Source organism: Megalops cyprinoides, chromosome 6 (assembly GCF_013368585.1).
Source record: "Megalops cyprinoides isolate fMegCyp1 chromosome 6, fMegCyp1.pri, whole genome shotgun sequence".
Lineage (NCBI taxonomy): Eukaryota > Metazoa > Chordata > Actinopteri > Elopiformes > Megalopidae > Megalops > Megalops cyprinoides.
Window position 1 is genome coordinate 26,108,170 of NC_050588.1, and position 22,460 is coordinate 26,130,629.

Consider the following 22,460-nt stretch of genomic DNA (forward strand, 5'->3'; position numbering starts at 1 on the left):
GCATCCTACTGGTGAATCGGACTAAGTAGGATTCTTCACTAAGTTGCACATTCGAATTCAGTCTACTGAAGAATAGCATGATGCAATAAGAGCTGTTTCTTAATCTCCAAATACCTCGCCAGAGAAAGGAAAACTGGTAAGGATGCCATGTCATTCACTGTAATCAACAAGCTCACAACTACTAGTATGTGCAGTGGCACTCCCACCACCCACGGTGCAAGCAGAAAGGTGCATGAGGAGAAAGGATGGGAAACCAAGGGATCAGAAAAGTGGACTGATGCTGCACCAAGAAAAATGAATGTTCAGGATGCTCCAGTGACCTTGTGGGTGCCCAATGGGTACCCAATCACAAAGACTTACTATCTGCAGCTCCTCCCTCTACATCAACAAGATTCACCATTCTCACAAAAACTCGTTTATACTGTGAACAGAAGGGCATTACGCTGACAACGCTGCAGAGCACAGCCCTACTTTCACCCAAAAATAAATGATGTGCCTTCAGAGAGAGGGCAGAAGAAATGTTAAATTTCCTATCATTTTTAATCACATAAATAGTGACAAATACAAAGCTGGTAATTATGGTTGGAACAAAGAAATGTTTTAGCACTAATCAGGCCAGAGAAGTGAAGCAGCACTGTGAAGAGATGCACAGAAAAGATTTGGCCAGAAGAGCCCTTTACCAAACAACAGTCAAAGCCCCTCTGGTACCATCAACCACTGATTAAGTGTTTGTAAACAGGCTCTTGGAAGGACATTTTCCCCATACCATTAAATCAGATGGGCTGCAGTTTCACCTCTATGACAATACTTCAGGCCTTTTCATACTTCATATGCACAATGTTTGGAAGAATAGCACAACAACGTATTTACAACAAGGATAGCCATACCATTCCTGATCCAATCTTAAGTCAACCCTGCAAGTTTCACATGCAGATGATCTCATTTTATATCAGGAAATGTATTTGCCATGATCCCTAAGTTTACATGTTAAATTAACCTTCCCTTGTACTATCACTTAAAAACTTGACAATCAGTGTTGAGATTAGCTTGGATATCAATGTCAATATTAAAGGTATGCGACTTTTTGAAGTTCAAGAGTAAGATGTTGTAACCTTATGAAACAATGTGCATAGCCAAAAAAATGTACATTGCACTCTGGAGTTGTGGGTGGAAGAAATTTCCCTCGTGTATTTTTTTCTTTAAAAAGGGAGACTGCTTTGCTCCTATTTGGCTCAAGACAAAAAGGACAAACTTTTCTCTCTTTTACAGCAAACATGTTATCTAGCTTATATTTGACTGCACTTATGCAATGAACAAGCAAGCTTACAAAAGGTGTATATTCACAGAATTAACTACATTTTTTTAGTTGATTTGCATTCAAGATTAATATACATATATGCAGCATAGGTTGCATTAAAGCTCGTTACCTCCCTCTGAAAGGACCAGCTTGTCGGCTCTTCCCCCTCACTGAAAAAGACAGGTAGCTCTATTCATCTTAATGCATTTTTCAATAAACATAATAAGCCTGTGGCAATTAATGCAGCAGCAATGCACCATAAGCTGATGACTCTGGAAAAACAAATAAGTTTAGCTCTATTCCGGCAGTCGAAAATCAGGGAATAATGTATCTAAATTGTCAAGGAAATAACAAATGTCTCTACACCTCTACACAAAAGTCTGACAATTTGTGTCTGTGCCTCTCAAAGAGTTCTGTGGTTTCAATCTGAGAGCAGACCACTTTATTTTTATCTTTTTATTTTTTTTCCTAGAAAACAGTAATCTTTGTAGAATGCAGCAGGTATGGAACTGGAACACATTTTCCTTGAGTACAACTCAGTTTTTCACTCCTTCATCGACCTGCTCCCCTCTTTAACAGCCTGGAGCTGTTGTGGAAGTAACAAGCTCAGTAATCATGGAGACAAAGGGAACGACCTTGTTTGGTTTCAGAGGGATATCTCTGTCACAGGCAACAAACAAGCTCGTTCCCAAAAGTAATTCACCAATATAGCTCCTCAGACAGTGCTGCAGGTGCAGGGAGAAGAGATGCCTGACTCTAACAGCTTAGAGAGAGCTCCACCAAGGAGGGAGCAGGTTATAACAGGCAGAGCCAGCCTAAGGCACAGGAAGAGAAGCATGGTGGAGTCATAGAAGAGACACAGTGAGGAGGGGAGGAGTCACTGAGGCGACACTTTGTGGAGAGGAGTGGTCATAATAGAGATATGGTGTGGATTTTATGGTCTGGTGTGCAAAGCAGAGAAGCAGTGTGCAGGACAGGATATACAGCAGAGAGGCAGTGTTAAGATGTACAGTAGAAACAGTGTGGAGGGGCTGATATACAGTAAAGACAGTGCTGAGAAGATTATGTATAGCACAATAGAGAGGCAATGTTGAGGAGATCATGTACAGTAGAGAGATAGTGTTAGGGAGATTATGTACAATAGAAAGATAGTGTTGAGGAGATGGTGTACAGTAGAGAGACAGTGCAGATGGGAAGAATCCCAGCTACTGTAGTACTCCTGACCACATTACATCCGACAGACTGATGCCTTCCTTCCTTCATTTGAGATTCAAAATCTAGGGGAGCAGTCCCCTGTCATTCCAGCAGTGCATAAGCTCAAACATACACACAAGCGCGCAAGCGCACACACACGCACACACACACACACCATTTGCTCTCCACACACTCCGCAGGAACCCTGACTCAAACAGATGTGCCTCTTCAGCTTTCAAAGGACAAGGAGAAGCTTTGAAGTTGAGATTGAAAGGGAGACAGAGGTGGGCAGCAGCAGGTAGATACTGCACCCCCCTCCCACCCTCCACCTCCCTCCAAAGACTGCAGCCTCCTCATGAGAATATGCGGAGGCAAACTGGGAAAGAGGATCCGAGAAGGAACTAGAGCAGGAGCTGCATCATCAAATGATGTTATGTGATTTTTCTGAATGTTTACCAACATACACGTATGGCTCGAGATCAGTGTCTGAGTCAGTCCATCAATTACCATAGTCGCGCAGCCAATACCAGCACAGTCAAGGGACTCCATTTCAAAATGCAAATTTATCTCTTCAATGCAGATCCACTGACACAGACCAGTCTCAACCGCTCCTGTTTTATGTTGCCCTGAGAGGATAAAAAGGCTATAAGCATTCATAAAAGCAGCTATAAGTTGCGATAAAAGCAGAAAGTGCTAGGCTAGATTGTTTCATTCTATATCCAAGGTCAAAAAAGTCAAAAAAGACAAACCTGCTGTGGCTAAAATCATGCAAGCCAGCTTCTGTTGGCTACTTAACACCAGCTCAGCTCATTCTATTAGTGTCATAACACATGACGTGCGGATGGTAAACAACAGACAAATTAATTACATTACCCTAAAGCGCTAGCAAAAACAGGTTCGGGTTTGTTTATGTATTAAGTCCAAGTTACAACAGACATCATACAAGTCAACAGCTAACTACTGCGAAACTAAGAACATAGTAAAGAAGCAAGCTACACAGCAACAGAATTTCAGTCTTTCACTCAGATGTTATAGCAATCATGTGAGGTACGCACTGCCTTTCTGAAATTTTGCAAAACAGCTGTGCTCACCAAAATGACACAAATGTGTGAATCAACCAGCAATTGTCCTCCCCGTCATTTCACCATAGGCTGTCATCCCTGCTTTACAGGAAACAGAGTTATCAGCAGTAACCATGGTGGACAGAGCTCACTGGAAAGGTCGATTATTAGCTGCAGCCAAAAGCAGCTTGAGCACCCGGACCCTGACCAGAGAGACATTCCTTTGTGGCGTGTGTATGACACGTTTTAGGGCGTGTTGATAAACATGTTAAATAGATGTCAGTCTTTTGTGAAAACCACCTTTGTGACAGTCCTGGCAGAGCTTTTGCAACACGCCTGACACATTGTTATTGCTGTTACAAAGAGCAGGGGGGTTCCGAACTATGTAATGGCAGAGGTTAGACCACTTCAATGTGTGGCCTGTCTGAACAAGCAAACAAGCAAAGTGCAACCGCATTGTGACAATTCTACTGGATGTTTATGTTCTGTCAGTTGTGCCAGCATACTTCCCTTGTATTTCTTCACACTATGTATTTAAGGAATGGTTGTCTCCTTAAAGTTGCAACAGTATTTGGATGAGAGCCACAGCAAACCGCCCCAAATACTTGTGCCTCCCTGTCACTCCACCTTTCATCCACACACAGGCCTTTCAACAACATCAAGCATATTGTAGCCCTGCTTGTTTTTCAACAAAGACTTTGTGAATGCCTGACTTAACATGCCTCCCTGTGAGTGTGTGTGTGTGTGGGTGTGTGTGTTTGTGGGTGTGTCTGCACATGTGCATATGGTGCCTTTCAGTTTGTCCTTCTACCAGAAACATGCCAACAGGGATAACTATATTACATATTGACAAATCTGGATTTTGACTATCATGGTCTAGGAAAAGAAATGAAGGAAGGAAAGAATGAAGAGGAAGACAAGAGCACTGTGTCACCAGGGGATCCTCTATAATCTAAACTTAAATTGTAGAAAATACACAGCTTTTCTGAGTGTGTATATCTGTTTTTGTGTTTTGTTGGAATGGAATATGGTTTATATACAGACTATTTTGCCAGCAGGTAAATAACCATGTAGGAACACTACAATGTGATATAATTTAAAGAATACAGTTTCTAAAGATATTGTTAAAATATATTGATACAAAAAATGTCATAAATGCCACCCCTCAAGGCTTTGAAATGTAATTTATTTGAAAGGCTGCATTTATCACACTGATGTACCTCAGTAAAATAACCACAACCTTACACAACTTTAAACAAAACTTCTCTGCAGGCCTTATCAAATTTATGTTAGGCAAAGAAGAACTTCACTGAAAGTCTAAATTTGATATGTTGTTCCTAACCATTACTGCACAGCAGCAGGTACACAATGAAACAAAGAATAGAATCTTATCTGAAGCTGTGTTGTGGTTTCTTGACCAACTCAATGCTATGTAGCCTTCTTACTAATCACAGGGGCTGTGACACCTTTCCTTCTCCCTGTACCAATTACATTTACAAATGATGTTGTTACTCATTCTTCAAAATTACTCTCGATCACTAAGAGCAAATAAAGACAATTTGCTAAGCCATAGTCACAGCATACTCTTTCACTACTCTTACTCTTACACTAAGCTGTGATGGAATTTGAATATATACTTTACATACTAAGAGATGGGAGGGCACACTGCTTTGCACAGCATTTTGGATATTAGAGATAAACAACTAAATGAGAGGAGTGACACTCAGTTTCAGATAAATATTTGAAAAATATCAATGATTCCACAAAAAATGAAACAGCATAAATGGTTCAGGGCAGCCACCTGTAATTGCTTCCAAGGCTCATATGGAGTTTAAAAAAAAGACTTTCTGAAGAGAGTTAGAAATACAGTGTTCACTCATTACTCATGTGCTACAGATGGGGAATGCCACAAGATTATACCATAAGCATGACATTATCATGGAGGTTTCTTGGTTTGCAATATATGTAATATCATCTAATCTGAAAGATAAGGAACAACATAACATGTCAGATTTCAGGAAAACTGCCTTTAAAATGCTTTTGATCAATGACCGGCCATTTGTAACTGGTGATTTCTGCCTCAGGGGAGATGACAGAATCCCATTTCTCCAAAGCATGCAGACCTCCACTCACTACCATTATTAGTTACAGATACTTCACGCTTACAGTTTCTGGAGGTGAGTGTAGGTATAAATGAATCAATATTATGACATATACAAATTTCAGAGAAAAAATATTTTCTCCCTCTGATTGAAGGCATTATGAGTCATTGTACACCCTATCTGACGTCATTTAGAAAACCTGGCAAAGAAATCAAAGATTGCGGAAACTGAAGCATTGTGTTAAGTGTCAACATTTATATGGAAACATGCTGAAACATAGCACACCAAAAATGTTAGATATGATGCAGGAGGATGAATTCTTTTGGGTCTTCAGCAGTTCCAAACTATGATTTAATGCTTTCATCAAATAAGATGCCCCTTATCTGGTATGAAAGTCAATGAGGGATTTTGACATTTGGGAGCCACATGAGAAATGTTTTTGTTTTTTTTCATAGATGCATTATTAATGTAGCCCACAAGACAGATTCTTCAAGGCTGCTAGCTGAAAGCATTAGTTGCTGTAAAGTGTTCTTGTGGTGTAGGTCTGTATATTAGTCAGTGTATTGTGCTGCCTTTAAAGAGAACAGGTATAGACAGAGAGGCATCATACACCATTAGGGCACAGGCACACCATAACTGCATTACAGCACATCAATCCTGCTTAACTCAGGCCCTGGAGACCCACATTCAGACTGGTTTTCCAGCTCTCTTAAAACAGATCTGGGAAGGGAAGTTAAATTTGCTCAATCAAGGCAATGACTAGGTGAATATTGTGGTTAAGTGCCTCACTTGAAAGAAAGCTTAAAGACACTGCAGCACTTTTGCACCAGGGTTGAGTAGCCCTCCTCTGAGCAATTAATAGCTGCCATTACTACATTATGGGAAGGTGTCTTACAGTCCAAATAAGAATAGTTTTGCTATAATATGCCCCATTTGTGATGTTATCCATGCTATGATAAAAATCAAGGCATTACACAACATGAGATCTGACAAACAGAACTACAGTATCAAATGACAAATAATGCATATTAAAATATGTGTTCTGATAAGCAATAAATATACTGCAGAATTGTGGAGTAATAGTTTACGTTCCAGACTTACAAAACTAGGACATACAGAAAAGGACAGATCAATTTTCAATAAGATCCTATACCTAAATTCAATTGGCAGGTTGAATTTTAATGCCACCCATAATCCCCTGAGGTGGTACATTATTATTCATGTTATCCCGTAGGTGAAAAGTAGAATGACTTCTGATCCAGCTGACTTCTTTCCTTTTACAATGTCATTAATTTCTACCCCTCCAATAAAATATCCTTCAACAGATCTTTGCTGCATACCTGCAACAACCAAACAATGAACACGGAGACTTAAATGTTGATATTGTGGCATCCCTGCCAGGGAAAGCCATACCAGGTCTACAAGATGAGATGTAATTGAAACGTAAGCCTCAAAAGATGTCTTTTGGGTTCACACATCTACAGATGATAGTCTTGCTACAGCTACTGTATTAAAATGTATAATTAAATGTTTATTTTAAAACAACTAATGACATAAATTTCACTCTCCCCACAGTCTGAACAGTCTTTTGAGAGAATACAAATTGCTATGACTGTGGTCATTTTAGGACATGTAGGTTTCCACAAAAGAGCAAAAAATGCAGTCCTGGTTCAACCTCTAAACAACGCCATTGCTTTTTGGTAACCAAAAGGACTTCTTACAGTGTCACGTTTCTATTGCCATGTCAGGGTGTGATGAGCCTGCACTTATCCTTTAACGTTTAATTCTGAGACAGCTTGGCGACAGTTGTTGCTGGCCAGTTACTGGCCAGCTCAGGTCTAAACTTGTATCAATCATCTGCAGGGGTGTGGCCCCAAAGGACAGAACAGTGTTGAGTCTGTATTCCAAAATCAACACATCTCCTCAGACCTTTTCCTTTGCAGCAACAGGGACAAGAGCTCACAGAAACTGCCTGAGACTCAATAGGCAAGAGAACACTTCGAGCCAGAGGTGTCCCGATGCCCTCTGTGTGGCATAGGCAGGTGCAGCCAGCATCCCCTCCGGTAAAAACGAGGGTCTCTTCCTTATCAATCTGCTCCACTGCATTGCAGGAAGTATACCAAAATAAAATGTACCACAATGGTCATGTCTTATTCTCAAGAGACAGGAATCAAGCCTGAGGACCCCCAGCATATGGCAGCATTCTAACCCGTATCTGCAGTGTTCAGAACACACAAAATACAACTTCCCACTTCATGTTAAGTGGGCAAAAGATCACTTGAAGTCATGTGAGATCACACTGACACAAAAACAAATGCATATTATGTGTTAGCAAATTATGTAATTATATATTACGCCATAAGCACAACCACAAGTCCTTCTCCTAATACAAGCTAATTCCAAACCCAAGCATAACACTTAATTACACAACATAATTACACAAATGTGTATCTACATTTACACAGTGCTAACATGCAGTTTCTCAATGCCTACTGTCCTACAGTTTATTTTCTGCAAGGTGTTACTGCAAATGTTTTTACTATGTTTTCGCCCAGAGGAAATTAACCTGCTAAAAACAGAAATGTCAAAACACTCACTTTGACAAAGATAGGAGAAATTCAGCAAGCTTCAGGGCCTTCCTCTCCTCACATGCTGTGATCAGTCCCCAATCAGCCCACCTCCTATCTCTCGCCTTACTACAGTATCTTACAGCAATACTGACGATATTCCTCCACATCAATACCTACAAATTTGATAGTCCGAAAAGTGTCATTATTGAGGGAGCACAAATGAAAATGCTACATGCTTCACATGTATGCATGCTTGTACAGTGTTATTTTAAATATTAGGTTACTATATAATATATACATACACTATATGGACAGAAGTATTCGGACGCCCTGACCATTACACCAACAGGGACTGTAATGACATTGTATTCAAATACATACACTTTAATATGGAGTTGGTCCCCCTTTTGCAGCTATAACAGCTTCCACTCTTCTTGGAAGGCTTTCCACAAGATTTTGGAGTGTTTCTGTGGGAATTTGTGCCCATTCATTCTGCAGAGCATTTATGAGGTCAGGCACTGATGTTGGACGAGAAGGCCTGGCTCGCAATCTCAGTTCCAGTTCATCCCAAAGGTGCTCGATGGGCTTGAGGTCAGGGCTCTGTGCGGGCCAGTCAAGTTCTTCCACACCAAACTCATCAAACCATGTCTTTATAGTCCTTGCTTTGTGCACTGGGGAACAGTCATGTTGGAATAGAAAAGGGCCTTCCCCAAACTGTTGCCACAAAGTTGGAAGCATAGCATTGTCTAAAATGTCTTGGTATGCTGAAGCATTAGGATTGCCCTTCACTGGAGATAAGGGGCCTAGCCCAAACCCTGAAAAACAGCCCCATACCATTATCCCTCCTCCACCAAACTTCACAGTTGGCACAATGCAGTCAGGCAGGTAACATTCTCCCGGCATCCGCCAAACCCAGACTCGCCCATTTGACTGCCAAACAGAGAAGCGTGATTCGTCACTCCACGGAACACATTTCCACTGCTCCACAGTCCAGTGTCGGTGTGCTTTACACCACTCCATCCGACGTTTGGCATTGGACTTGGTGATGTGAGGCTTGCATGCAGCTGCTCGGCCATGGAAACCCATTTCATGAAGCTCCCGCCGCAGTTTTTGTGCTTACATTAATGCCAGTGGAAGTTCGGTGTTGGCGACTTTTACGCACCATGCGCCTTAGCAGTCGTTGACCCCGCTCTGTGATTTTACGTGGTCTTCCGCTTCATGGCTGAGTTGCTGTTGTTCCTAAACGCTTCCACTTTCTAATAATATCACTTACAGTTGACCGTGGAATATCCAGCAGGGATGAAATTTCACAAACTGTCTTATTGCAAAGGTGGCATCCTATCACAGTACCACGCTTGAAGTCACTGAGCTCTTCCGAATGACCCATTTTGTATCACAAATGTTTGCAAATGGAGACTGCATGTCTAGGTGCTTGACTTTATACACCTGCGGCAACGGGTCTGATTGAAACACTTGAATTCAATAATTAACAGGTGTGGCCAAATACTTTTGTCCATATAGTGTATATGTAATCTCCCAACTAACTAAAGCAGAACACACCATAACAAACCATAAACATCCCTCCCTCCCTCTCTCACTCTCTCTCTCTCTCTCTCTCTCTCTCTATCTATCTATCCATCCATCTACAAGCACCTCCATCCTTCGGCAGCGATTGGCTCAACCCTGCCTCCCGCTTCGCAGCATTAATTGGCGAGCCGCCTCACCGCCTGTGTTTGTTATTATAGCTGACGCTTGTTCAGGCAGGGGGAGGCAAAGGCTGTCAAAAATAAAAACCGTTGTACATAGCTATGTCCTCGGCAAAAGAACCCGTGAGGCGCCTTAAAAATCGCTGTTGTCCATCCCCTCTACCTTACTTTGTTATCTTGTGTCGTGACATAGGTCTCCTCCCCACTATGGCGTGGATCGAAATCAATGTTATATCTGCCTGACACCATGCACTTTTCTCTATAATATTTAATGCCCCCTACCTAGAAAGGGTTCGATATGCGCGTAGTCCACCATGCAAGCGCGCGGTCAGACTCCCTCTTCAAGCACCCGGTAACACCTCACTGCCCCGGGTAATTTGTCAATATCTGTATCTTGCTAGTGCTTTTCGGACATCGCCCAAATTTAGCCTTCTTACGCATGTGAAGGTTAATGAATAATGTGCCTGCACAACGCAACACCAAGTAATATACACATTTATTTATTTATTCTTTCAATGCCGTGTAACGCAAGCGTAACAGGCTCTGCTATCCTTCGGCTGTCCAAGCTACCGCAACACGCCCCTGACAATGTAGCCCACCGGGCAAGGCATGTCGATTCACACAACATCATCGGTATATCTACTCTATAACGGTAAAGCATATGAAAAAATTATCAACTAAATCTGTCTTCATACAATAACAGCGCTGTCGTTACTTTAAAATGTCCGTAACATAGGTTCAGTGGTACGGCACAGCGTCATTTAAAGGGAATAATGAATCATTTACCGTGCATTTAGACTAAAGTGTAACTGGAAAGTATGCAACGCATAGAAATTTACGAACATGCTCCGCAATAGGACTTACCTTTGCCAGATTTGACTGTCAATCACGCGTCCAGATGTGTACCATTGAGGGTACGGGGGGCACGCGAGCAAACGAATCCAACAACGCCACCGCCCCGTCGCTTCTTTTCCCTGACAAGGGAGATTGTGCGAGAGAATGTAAGAGCTGCGAGAGCGAGTATGAGCAAGAGAAGGCGAGTGAAAGAGGGAGGGACAGAGGGAATTAGGCAGGGAGGAAAAGAGTCGTTTTCGCAAGTCCCGAGATCCCTTGGAACGTCAGTGTGTGCGCCTAAGCACGTTAAAATGCAGTTGACAGCCTCCGCCTCAACTTAACACAAGACTATGATTTTGACAATCCCCCCAGGTGCGCAGTTGGGACTGTTGTCCCACGATAATTGCCGATGGTTTGCTCGAACGACGAGAAAAGGAATCAATTCTCAAAGAATAGGCTTTATCTTTATACTGCAGTGGTCACTGAACACTCTAGAGCGTATGCATGCTGAGTAGACAAACTGCTCAGTGCCTTTTGTATATTAACGCTGTACTAGAGGTCTGCTACTATTAGCCGACTTTACAGAATGTGTAATTTAAAATCGCGTCATATACGCATAATAGAAACATTTATCCAAAGAAAAATTAATCATACGAGAGGAGCTTTACAACCCTACAAGATTAATTACAGGATAAAGCAAAAATTATTTGAATTTAAATAATTTATTCTATAGTCAACGAATTTAATTTACATTGTTACAGCATCCAGACCAAGTCCGGCTCTCAACGTGCATTGTATTTGAATATGCATATTTTCTGCTCCATTCCCTTGACATGAACATACCCATGACACCTCCCATACACATGCACATGCACACATGATACATATGACAATAAAACAAATGAATATATAATATTTCTTTACCGACTATCATAACTGTTTTTGCTCCTGGATGTACAGTGTAGTGACTCATGCTTGAATTGTACACCTCTCACCCCTAGAGGTATTATTGTTATGTTTGTAGTGTTTATGTACACAGAGGCCTATTTACAATGTAGATATATTCTGTTACAAAGTCTTGGGTGTGTTTGATGTGTGCATGTTGCTAGATCTACACCATATGTAATGCCACAGCCACAAAAATAAAATGTGCATGTTGACTGTGAAAGCAAATGCACACTATGAGGACATAAAAGAGCTTAAAGCATCTTATTCTGGTTTAAAAGAATAGTTTGCTCTCTGCTCTGTCCGGGTGAAAGGGAGATGATTTAGTGCACACTGACAACTCAGCATGTCCCGGGTTTATAAATAAGCACGCGCCACTGAGTATGTTTACCTTCAAACGGCATCGCTGTGGAAAAGTACAACTTCCAGTCAGAGGGGCAGAAAGACTAGAGGCACAGACATAGTGGCAGCTGGCGGAAACACCACGGAATCAATGAGAAATGTAGCTATGTATGAAGTAACAATTTGATGCCAATTTGGAGGGTGACAGCATTAATCCATTTATCACAATCTTATCTGTCTGTACCTAGGACCACTTGAAGTTATAATTGAAGTAAAGGCTGCTCTGAGCTATTTCTTTGAAAATAAAGTGACAGAACTGACAGTTTTACTTGAAATGTTTTTCTCTACTTATTTTTTTAAGGTGACTAATCTGAAGGCAGTCTTTGGGCTCCTGGGTTTATGCTTATGAAGCGAATGTTAACCGGGTGCCAATATATTATGCATGCAGCTGAGAAAAGGATTTCTGCCTTTCTAAACACACACACACACACACACACACACCCCTGTGGTTGGGCTCCAGAGCCTGTCAGCTCCACACTCCTCGTCAGCATATACCTGGTCAGCGCTCTTTATGCCAGACTTCCAGCAGGCAATGAGCTCACCTTCAGAGCTACCCCTGTCAGCTGTGGAATGGAGAGGGGGGTGGGGCAGATGAGAGAGCTTTGCATCAGGCCCATGTCAGTGTCCCCTCTCCCATGCAGAGGACAGAGCAGAGGGCTGCTGTAGCCAGTGAAGGAGACAAATAAACAAGTATGCCTGAGAAAGAGGTACTGTATGTGCCAATAAGCACACAAATAGAATCAAATGCAAATGCCAGCCAAACGCAAGTGGTATTATCACGCTGTCATGAAAATGTTCAATTTTTATTAAGATGCAGGGGAAGAAAATCTCATGCCTTGACACAGGAATTTATGGTCAGCAGGAACATGATGTCCATTTGGAGAGAGGGCAGCACACACAGTCTTCCAATAATCTTTTCCTAACATATTCATAATTAGTACCTTTATTACAGATTTCCTGCAAATTTAGATGAATCCAATATTAAAGAATCTGAAACTGTCTGGCAATTCAGATCAAGGATGAGATAATGAGAAAGAATCTGAACAGTGAATAAGAACAGGGGGTCTGAATATCTTCTGTGTATGTCAGCTGAGAAGGATGTTTTGAAATCTTTCCAGGTGAAAGACATCAGAATTTCTCATGCACTGTTGCATGCTTTTTTCTGCCCAGGGGGTATTTAACTGTGGGTTTTCTTCAGACATACAAACCACAAAGAGATGTACTCTGACATTAAACACAACTTTGACAATAATCTGTGGAAATAATAAGAGTGAATAAATTGTTTAGGCAGTTAATGTATCTCAGGCCAGCACAAGTACAAGAACAGATAATACACGTGTCCACTGACCCGCCTTAGCTGGAAAGCCAAAGGCGTTTACACAGCCAACTGACACAGCCCGACAATATGTTGACTAACCCCAGATAGGATAATAGGTGTGCCCCAAGCCCAGACAAGTCAAGTAAAACTAGTTATATTTCTCCTGTAAAACACCATAGCCTGAAAAGTCTTTTTCAATGCTGACATCTGGCTAGGTAGTAGGGTCTTTTTCCCATGACAAATAAAATATTTATGCCCCAAGGCACACACTGGATTCATATATAACCAACATAATTTGCTGCAATGTTTTTGCTGTGATCTCCACAAAATAGGGATAACAAGCATGCAATCATCAGCAATTCTTCCTCATATCATAAACAGGCAAGCATACACATAATTTTAGCAAGCAACCTGATGCATTTCTTTATAAATGTACTAAAAAAGTCTCAGTAAGCTGAAATGTAAACTGCCACATTGGGTCACATCATAATAACATACTCTTGCAAAAGCTGAGAGTATAAGGTAAGTCATGTTAGAGAGGCATTTCAAACTGTTCTAGCAATTTATGGCCATTGCAATTAAGCGCTACTATGTGTAATGAGCAAATTAGGGCCAGTTTAAAACATCAATGTATTATTTTATGCAGAAAATCTCTTTGTCTCCCACAAGAAAAAAGCATAGGCTAAGAAGCCATAAAGTTGGTTAAGATGCAGTGTGAAGACGCTTTAGCATATTGTCTCGACTCTGCCACTCTGCAAGTATAGCAAAATACACATTTCCACCATGCTGATCTCCAGTTTGCCACACCCTCTGTGTGTACCAATCTCTCCTCTAACACTCTCACTCCACATTGTGGCACGTTCAACATTCTCAATTACACCAGCAAGTTAAAAAGTAAGTCAGAAAAAGTAAGAAAGAACATTAAAGTTGTCAGATTATTTTCTCCTTTCTGACTGAATTTCCCCTTTTGCTTATGTGTGTAGGAAGCTGACGGGAGAGGAGAAGAAATGCCTTTTCGTCCCCACCTCTTTTCAATCTGTGGTGGCACCCCAATGTGACAGCTGTTCTCAGATTCAGATTGCATTTGGCTTGTGTCACCCAGTGCTCCACCCTTCTGAATAAACATCTTTTATATTTAATCACATGTAACTGTAATAATTCCATGGCTCACATGAAACATTGCTAAACACACAACTAAAATCACCACAGGTCCATGTCATTCTCTGATGTGAATTGCTAAAGCTATGTCCTGACTGTCCTCTCTAACACCCAGGGTATTCCATGCTATCCTAATTTCAATTAAAGACCATGGCAGATCAGAATTTGGCATGACTGTAGAGATGCCCTAGCTTGCTACAATCTTTCCACTTTTTTGCTGCAACAAGATGCTGCTGTCTGTGCACTTTTAAAATCGGCTGCCTCAGCACCTTCCACTTTTTGGCATTTGTCTCCTGGTACTTTCTGAATGCTAAAATTCACTTTTTTTCTTGTAGCTGTTTTTGTTGTTTGACCTCTGTGTAATATATGAATGCTGTAAAGCTCTTGAAAACTTTCCACTCAATAAAGTTAGTGCATTTCCAATATGTTTGTTCAATTTCTTTACTTTGATGGGCCTCTTGATGCTCAGTCAGATTTTGTACTCTATTTTACACAAATCAACAAATCAAACACAAATCATTTCAAAGCTTCATTCAGTCTTTAATTAAGCACTGAAGAAGAAAGAGAAATTTTCTACCTGAAGTCTCAGAGCTACAGTATGCAACAAAAATCCCAAGAGAGAGAATATAGCTACAATTTCCCTTTAAATAGATAGTGGAGTCAGAGCTGATTAGTTGCACAAACAGACACACACACACACACACACACAGCAGGCCCACTGGTCACAGTTGACGATTGATGCTCTCACTAATCTCATGTTGCAGAGAGACCCACCTTCACCCATGAGATTGTTGCCTGCGGAAAACAATTTTAGGGCTCCATTCATCCCTCCCATGTATGAATCAGGGCAAAACAAAAACAGCATTGTGCAGGACAGAGTGTGTAGAAACTAATTAAGCAAAGCATATCTGTAGCAGGAGGTATCACTGGGGAAAAACACAATAGAATGAGAAGTTGTAGCTGTTGGGCTATATTAACCCTTTCAACCCTGACAAACTGTGATGAATGTACTGTCTAACAGTCCTGCAGATGCGAGAGTAAGTAAGATTTTCTGAGAAGCCCATCTCTCCCTCTCTCTCTCTCTCTCTCTCTCACTCTCTCTCTTTCTTTCTCTATCTATCTATCTATCTATCTATCGCTGTCTCTCTTTCACATTCCTCATCATTCACTTTGCAAATGATTCTCTGCACCCCCTGCTTCATCATCAGTGCTGAAACAACACCTGGAGTAGAACTCAGCCAGGAGAGGGAGATTTGACATGAGGGCCACTCTTTGGCAGCGTAAGGGGCGCAGTGCGGTTCAGAGAACTGCTGAAATACAAAGAATCCCAATTAGACACTGTCGTCTTTGTTATTACTGGTTATAGGTTTTCCTCTCAACAGAGCAGAGCAGACACTGAAAATAAATGCCTCACATGACCAATCAGAAGGAAATGAATATGAGATCATTCACCAGCTTGAGAAATGTAATTCAGAGACACTTAATTTAAACTTAAATGCATCTTAATCTCCAGCAATAATTCTCAAACAGAATCACTTCCCCGCAATTGGCATTCTTTCTTTGACTGCCTTCCAAACTGTGTATTTATTCAAAATGGTTGCCTTTTCCAGTAAAGCCAATAAAGGTCTTGCTCTACCTTCCTGACCTATGTGGACCTTAGACCTTGCTTAGCTCCATGTAGTGTTCTGATTTTGTCTGACCTCCTCACATTGTGACCCATGTCTGATCTTTTGATATCAGATCCATAAGTGATTCTGTTTTGTGCGTGAGTGTGTGCCTGTGTGTGTATCAGTATTTGTGTGTTAAGGAAATTTGTTACAAGGAAGGAAAGGATGTCCTTACTCCATGGTAAACTTGCAAAACAGGTATGTATCAGGTAAGGCTTTCATCTGCCCAATACAAGGATGTTGCAAACACTGAAGGGGTAAGACACATACTCACTAAGAGTTATTTCCTTATTAGAAACACCCATATGTGGAGACACCCTCATGAGTCTGTAACAGAGCTCTAGCACACACAAGCCCTTCAAGGGTCAGATACATCTAAGAGTTAATGGGTGGATTCATGTTGATCACAAATTCATTAACAACATTACATAATTGCAAGTATTATGATTTATATACATTTTATTAAACATCTAAGCACCTAGGAGTAAAGCAAATAGAAATGCAATTTTTAAAAAATTTTAAAAAGTATATAATGTATGTTACTTCATGGCAATTTTCATCACTGTTACACACATAATGAAGAAAAAAACAATTATTTTCATTTATAGTGGATTTGATTTTAGAGGCATTTTATTATTTTATTATTAGCCTCTTAAAGATATGTCTCTCAGCACATGCCTTTCCACCTAAACTAAAAGCGATGACAGTCAAGCTTTGTTATAGGGAAAGGGCATTTTAACCTCATTCATCCAGGGAGGTATAAATGCAAGTTCAAAATGTTTCATATTGTATCTTGTTATTTAAGTCCACTTCCCTGCGGTGGTTCACTTTAAAACTTCCAATGACAATCTACTTAAGTAAACTGCAACTGTAAATTATGATTTTGATCTAAAAATGTCTCCCTTGGGGGAATTCTCACCTCGAAATCTGATAGCCTTGTTATGTTCACTTAAGAGGACTTTTAATCTGGATGTCATCCCTCCACATTTGGAGACAGCAGAAAAAAAACACATTTGTGCTTGTGTTAGTAATGTGTTGAGTTTGATGTTAAGACATTTATCTGTCATGAGATGAATGAATGAGTTGGACTTGTTACACTAACTGACAGCCCTATTACTACCAGAAGTATGACCCAAGCAATGGAAACAGACGCAGGTTAGGGTTTAGGCGTTTGATAATGAGCAATTTTTATCAACTTGTTTCTAAGGTTCCAAGATACCTTAAAATAAATGAGTGATAGCTGTTTTCAACATGCTACTGATGGACAGCTGACAGTACATACCAGTGTTTTGCACTGGATTTGAGTGAATAACTTCATATGCTATAAGTAGAAAAAAAACTAGAAAAAATTATAATTTCCTGTAATGAGTAATTAACGCTTGATGATTGTTTGTGTTACCGCTATAAAGGTTTGTTTACACACATTTGTTTATGTGTACCCCCCTGGTAGGCCGGTGAATGTCTTTGGCTGATATGTTCCTATCCATGTCCTGTTCAAATGAAGAAAATGCAAAATAAAATTAAATAATTTTATGTCTGCGCATGCAGTCATGTTTTTTTTTAAACTTTCAGACCTTGAACTTCTTTTTTCTTCAAAACCACTGACTTTTCAAGTGTGGTGGTGACTCTCCATATTATATGTTTTTCTCAAATGTAAACTGCAAACCCTCCTTCTTGAACCTGTATTTTGATGAATACATTTTCAGAGCGATTATGGCATCAGTCCTTGTAATCGTATTCTATAACCTTTATTAACAATAGATTTATTTAGACACTGCCCGGGAGCTGTGTATGAAACAATCATTTAAGTGAAATTGCAAAAATTTGTTACCATTGTGTGTCACAGTGCTTTTAAGAAAATGACATTGCTAACACAATGAACTGACATTACTTCAGACTATCTATGAAAAATCTTAAAATCTTGTGTTCATAACTGAAAACAGCCTTAGAAACTAGCTTAGCTAGGTGTTGCTACAAAAGGTGTTGCATTAAAATGCATGGCTAAAATTGAATGAAAACTCCAATGAAAAATCAATATACTATATTAATGACCTAGATTGGATGGAATCATTTTTCTAAGTGCATCAGTCTTTTCCCAGATGAAAGCTACTATGTTTGTAACTTGTGACAACTTGTTTATGACAACCCAAGCGTGAAACACAACAGAGCTGTAATTTAGCAGTTACATTAAGCAGAACAATAACGAGGCATGCAAACACATGACACCATCTCCACTCTGGGAGCATCGTCTGAAAACATGCAACATATTTTTTTGACTTTTAAACTCAGGTTTCTGACCAAATGTCAAAGCCTGGAGTGAAACAATAAGGATCGCAGTGATGGACGATTCCCTATAGGTGATGAAAAGGCCTCCTGCATCCTGTCTCTTCCCTGTCTGAAATCCCTCTGATCCCTGTGCTCATATCTCTCAGCCAGGCGACCTGCGTTTCCCTCTCTTCAATGGCAGCTCCTCACATTCTTTGCAAGACGGGAGAATGAGAGGAAACGGCAATCACGTATTTCTACCGCTCCCCTTCTCCCTACACACTCACACACACACACGCACGCACAGAAGCACATACTCAAATACCCAGCCAAGAACAGAATCCACATTACGACTTTAATTAACCCCACACCCCGACGACACCCTGACAAATGCTTTCAGCATTTGCATGCTTTCTAGGACCAGGTTTGAGGCAGTCAGGGCCTGATATCTGAGAGCAGTCGCCCGTTATTCGAGCGGGATGGGCCGGGGAAACGCCCTGTCATGTTCCACTGCTCATGTGTGTCCCGCCCAAGTGGTGTTTCCACACGGTAGGACAGGGCACCTCATGCAGCTGCACAGGAAGTCAACCACGCGTTAGCGCACAACAGCTCCTTGTGAAAAACAACTACACCGACTCTTGGGTATTGCCCAAATTAACAATCCCAGCTCAATGTTTCTTGAAAAATAAGCTTGTTTCAGTATATTCTACCTTTCATTGTTTGTCACCTCAGAAATACACTGGGGACTAAATAGAATATATGCTAACTGATGGAAAATATCGGTGTTGGATATTATAAAACTATTGAAAACTAACCTCTCATCAGACCCATTTGAACTTGATCTTAAATATACAATATGTTCAAACATGATGCAGGATAAAACCATAATTAGTCTTATTATAGGTTCATTCAATGTAATACAAATGAATGACAAGTCAATAAGGCCAAATTAATAAAAATCATTTAAAAATAGTCTAATCATAAAGGCAATACAAATACATATATACATAAATATAAGCAAGTGCACAACAGCACAGCAGTGAATTAATACTAAAACAGTTGAGTGACATAGAATCCAGTCACTTTGACTACAAGCAATATTGCAATTGTACAGTAAACCAGTGGTCTCTGACAGAAATGCTGGTGTCACCAGAACAGTAAGTTGGCTACCAAAGATAAACTGCACCATATATAATTTATTATTGAGTCCACACTGTGGACATAATTGCAGGCCTATGTATGAGACAGGCCATTGTTTATTTAGAGGGATGAACCACAGCATTCATCACAGACATGGCATGTTTTGCCTGGAGTGTATGTCAGCTCTGTTTGTCTATGGGCAGGTCTAATGAAAGGACAGAGAAGCCCAGTCTCTTGGAGTAAGCTTTTATCATATGGTTCCTCCATATGGAAAGTTCAGACCGTGAGGTGAATGCACAGCTGACTGTGGTGCTGAAAGGCCAGGACAGGCCAGCCCCAGCATTTGAGCCTGCTGTTCACATGGCATGTCAGATTCATAACAAAAGAAATCTGTTCCCAATCAAATTTCATGTGTACTTTGATTTCTGTTTTGCAGTGCAACAAAGTGCACACAGTAGGATATTGGAACACGCCACAGTACCTTTTATTCAAACAGAATCCAAAATCTTTGATATTCTCAAACTTGGGGGGGTTGTTCAAGCAACACAGTATGAAGAATCTAAAAGTTGGTTAAAAATCAAAAGCAAGAAAGGAAGAGCAGACAAAAAAAACATGCTCTTCTGTAAACATTCAGATCGTTGCTATCTCTTTGCATTTGCAAACCAAATAAGGGCCCAGTTGAAAGGCACCTGCAAGCCTGCTGCTGGCAGCAGTGCTCTCTGCTCTGCTGCCTCTCAGTGGAGCTGTGGAGCCACCGGTGCCCTGGTGGGAATACTGCTGCAGCTCATCCACTGACACCTCTTACCACACAGCGCACAGCCGCCACAACGAGTGACACTGCACCTCCACATGACAGACACTGTGACTGGATAGATTATCTATCCCCCACTCTCTCCCTCAAGCCCCTGCCATCTCTCCCTTCCTCCCTCTCCCTCCACTCTTCTTGCCTTTCTGTCTGTCTGACTCTGAGTGACTCAAAAATGATCACTTTAGGCTTGCTTTTGTCGCATCATCATTTCCATAATTTGCATCTCCTCTTTCAGGATCAAGAATCACATTTTTTGTCTAGAAAAGCTAATATCTTTATAAATAAATATATAAATATATAAATATATAAATGTGCATCTTTTATCTTTTATATCCTGGAGATCTCGGCTTGACCCAGAGCAGCAGGTGCAGGGTTTTCAGACAAGGCCATGGACGTGCTGACTGAGCTGTGCAGAATGATCCGCAGTGCTGTTCTCAGCCAGCTGGGCCCCTGCTGCACGCCAGCCTGTCTGCACTAGTGTCAGTGAGTTCCGCGACTGCGGGGTGCTGAGCCTCAGAGTGCCACACATTCCCACCCAGCTCACACATGTGCGGCTGCCATAGCCCATGTGTTTTTACAAACAAATCCATCAGGGCACATTGATAACGTTTGTGTGTGTATGCGCCTCTCAGTGTGAGGAGCAGTGTGTGTTGGTGAGTGTGAAAGTGTGTGTGTGTGTGTATTGGAGCATGAAGCCCTACGTGAGAGAGCGCATTTGCCTCTGAATGTTAAGCCATGTGTGAATGAACGTGTGTGGGTGTGCTTGAAACAGTGTGGGCGAGGGTGTGTCAGTGCGTGTGAGGTGGTGTGCAGGGAGCTGTTTCCAGACTTCGCTGGCAGGTTTGTCCGATTAGCCTGTGTCACTCGATGTGCTGACCGACCACGCCTCCTCCCCTCACACCTGCTGGTCATGCTGAAGCTCCAGCAAGCAGTGCCACCCTGACGATCTGGGCCCAGAAAAACGGCCATGCTGACAGACTGACAGGTGAGTCGAGAGAAGAGATAGCAGCCCGGAGCCGAGGCAATCTCACACCTGCTCCTAAAAAATGGGCAGGACCGCAGGACATCCATAGCAGATTCCATCCGGGTGAAGGGCGGGTACATTCCATGGAGCTGTGCCCGGGTTGCCAGCTGCATGTGGCAGGGGCACAGTCAAGCCTTCTCTGGGGCACACTGCTGTCTTTATGCATGGCACACTGGAGTATTGATGGTGTGTGTGTACCCCGCTACACAGCGCCACCACTCAGGCCTGAATGGCCCTTAGTGGTACCGAACCTGCCGATCTAACCAGTCTCTGGATCAGAGGCTGTTTTACCACCAACCTATTACAGATGCTAGCCCTGTTTCTTGACTTTCTGTGGCGATGTGAATCCTGATTCACAAGGAGGCATTTCTTGAATTTCAGAGCTATGGTTATCTAGGGTATCATACATCTTATAATTATTCCAATAAAAAATTTTTCAGGATACAGTAATGTGTACAAAATTTCGCTTTCAGGATCATGTTATAAGACAGGTTGTGCATTTTTGAGGCTTGTTGGTTTATGTAAATATATATAGAGTACATTCAGTATCAATATGATGCTCATTGCCTATCCTTTTCATTTGTGATTCAAAACAAAACTGCACCAGTAATGTGATGGCAATAAAATAAAGCTGGATGAATTATGTACAGCATAAAGAATGTGCATGCAGTATGGTTTGACATTCTGGCAAAATGGCTTTCTAAAAAGCATAATTTTGTAAAGAGAGAGTTGTTTTGTGTGTGTCATTAGTTGAATCCTTCTCCTTGCTTATCTAATGTTAATGGACAAGGAGCATTAGTAGTTTTGAGAAGTACCAATTTGAAGAATCTATACTTTTAAAACCATTGTAATAGATATTAGATAGTCCTTAAAACTAATACTTATTGCCTCCTTGTTTGTTGATAGACATATACTTTTTATGTTTTCAGTGAAGATATAACACAACTGAAAGTAAGGATAGACTGTATG

At 41.2% G+C, this 22,460-nt stretch overlaps 1 protein-coding gene across 10 annotated transcripts in view; it reads right to left on the reverse strand.

Annotated features, from left to right (window-relative positions):
- Window positions 1-11,205, reverse strand: part of LOC118779803 (band 4.1-like protein 1) — a 74,787-nt gene extending 63,582 nt beyond the window's left edge. For 6 of the 10 annotated variants that reach the window (XM_036532074.1, XM_036532071.1, XM_036532075.1 and 3 more), the window contains exon 1: window positions 10,795-11,205. The gene's annotated coding sequence lies outside the window, so the exon portion shown is untranslated. The remainder of the gene's footprint in view (window positions 1-10,794) is intronic. The other 4 variants (XM_036532079.1, XM_036532078.1, XM_036532076.1 and 1 more) reach the window with 3 other exon arrangements.
- Window positions 11,206-22,460: the final 11,255 nt, after the last annotated feature.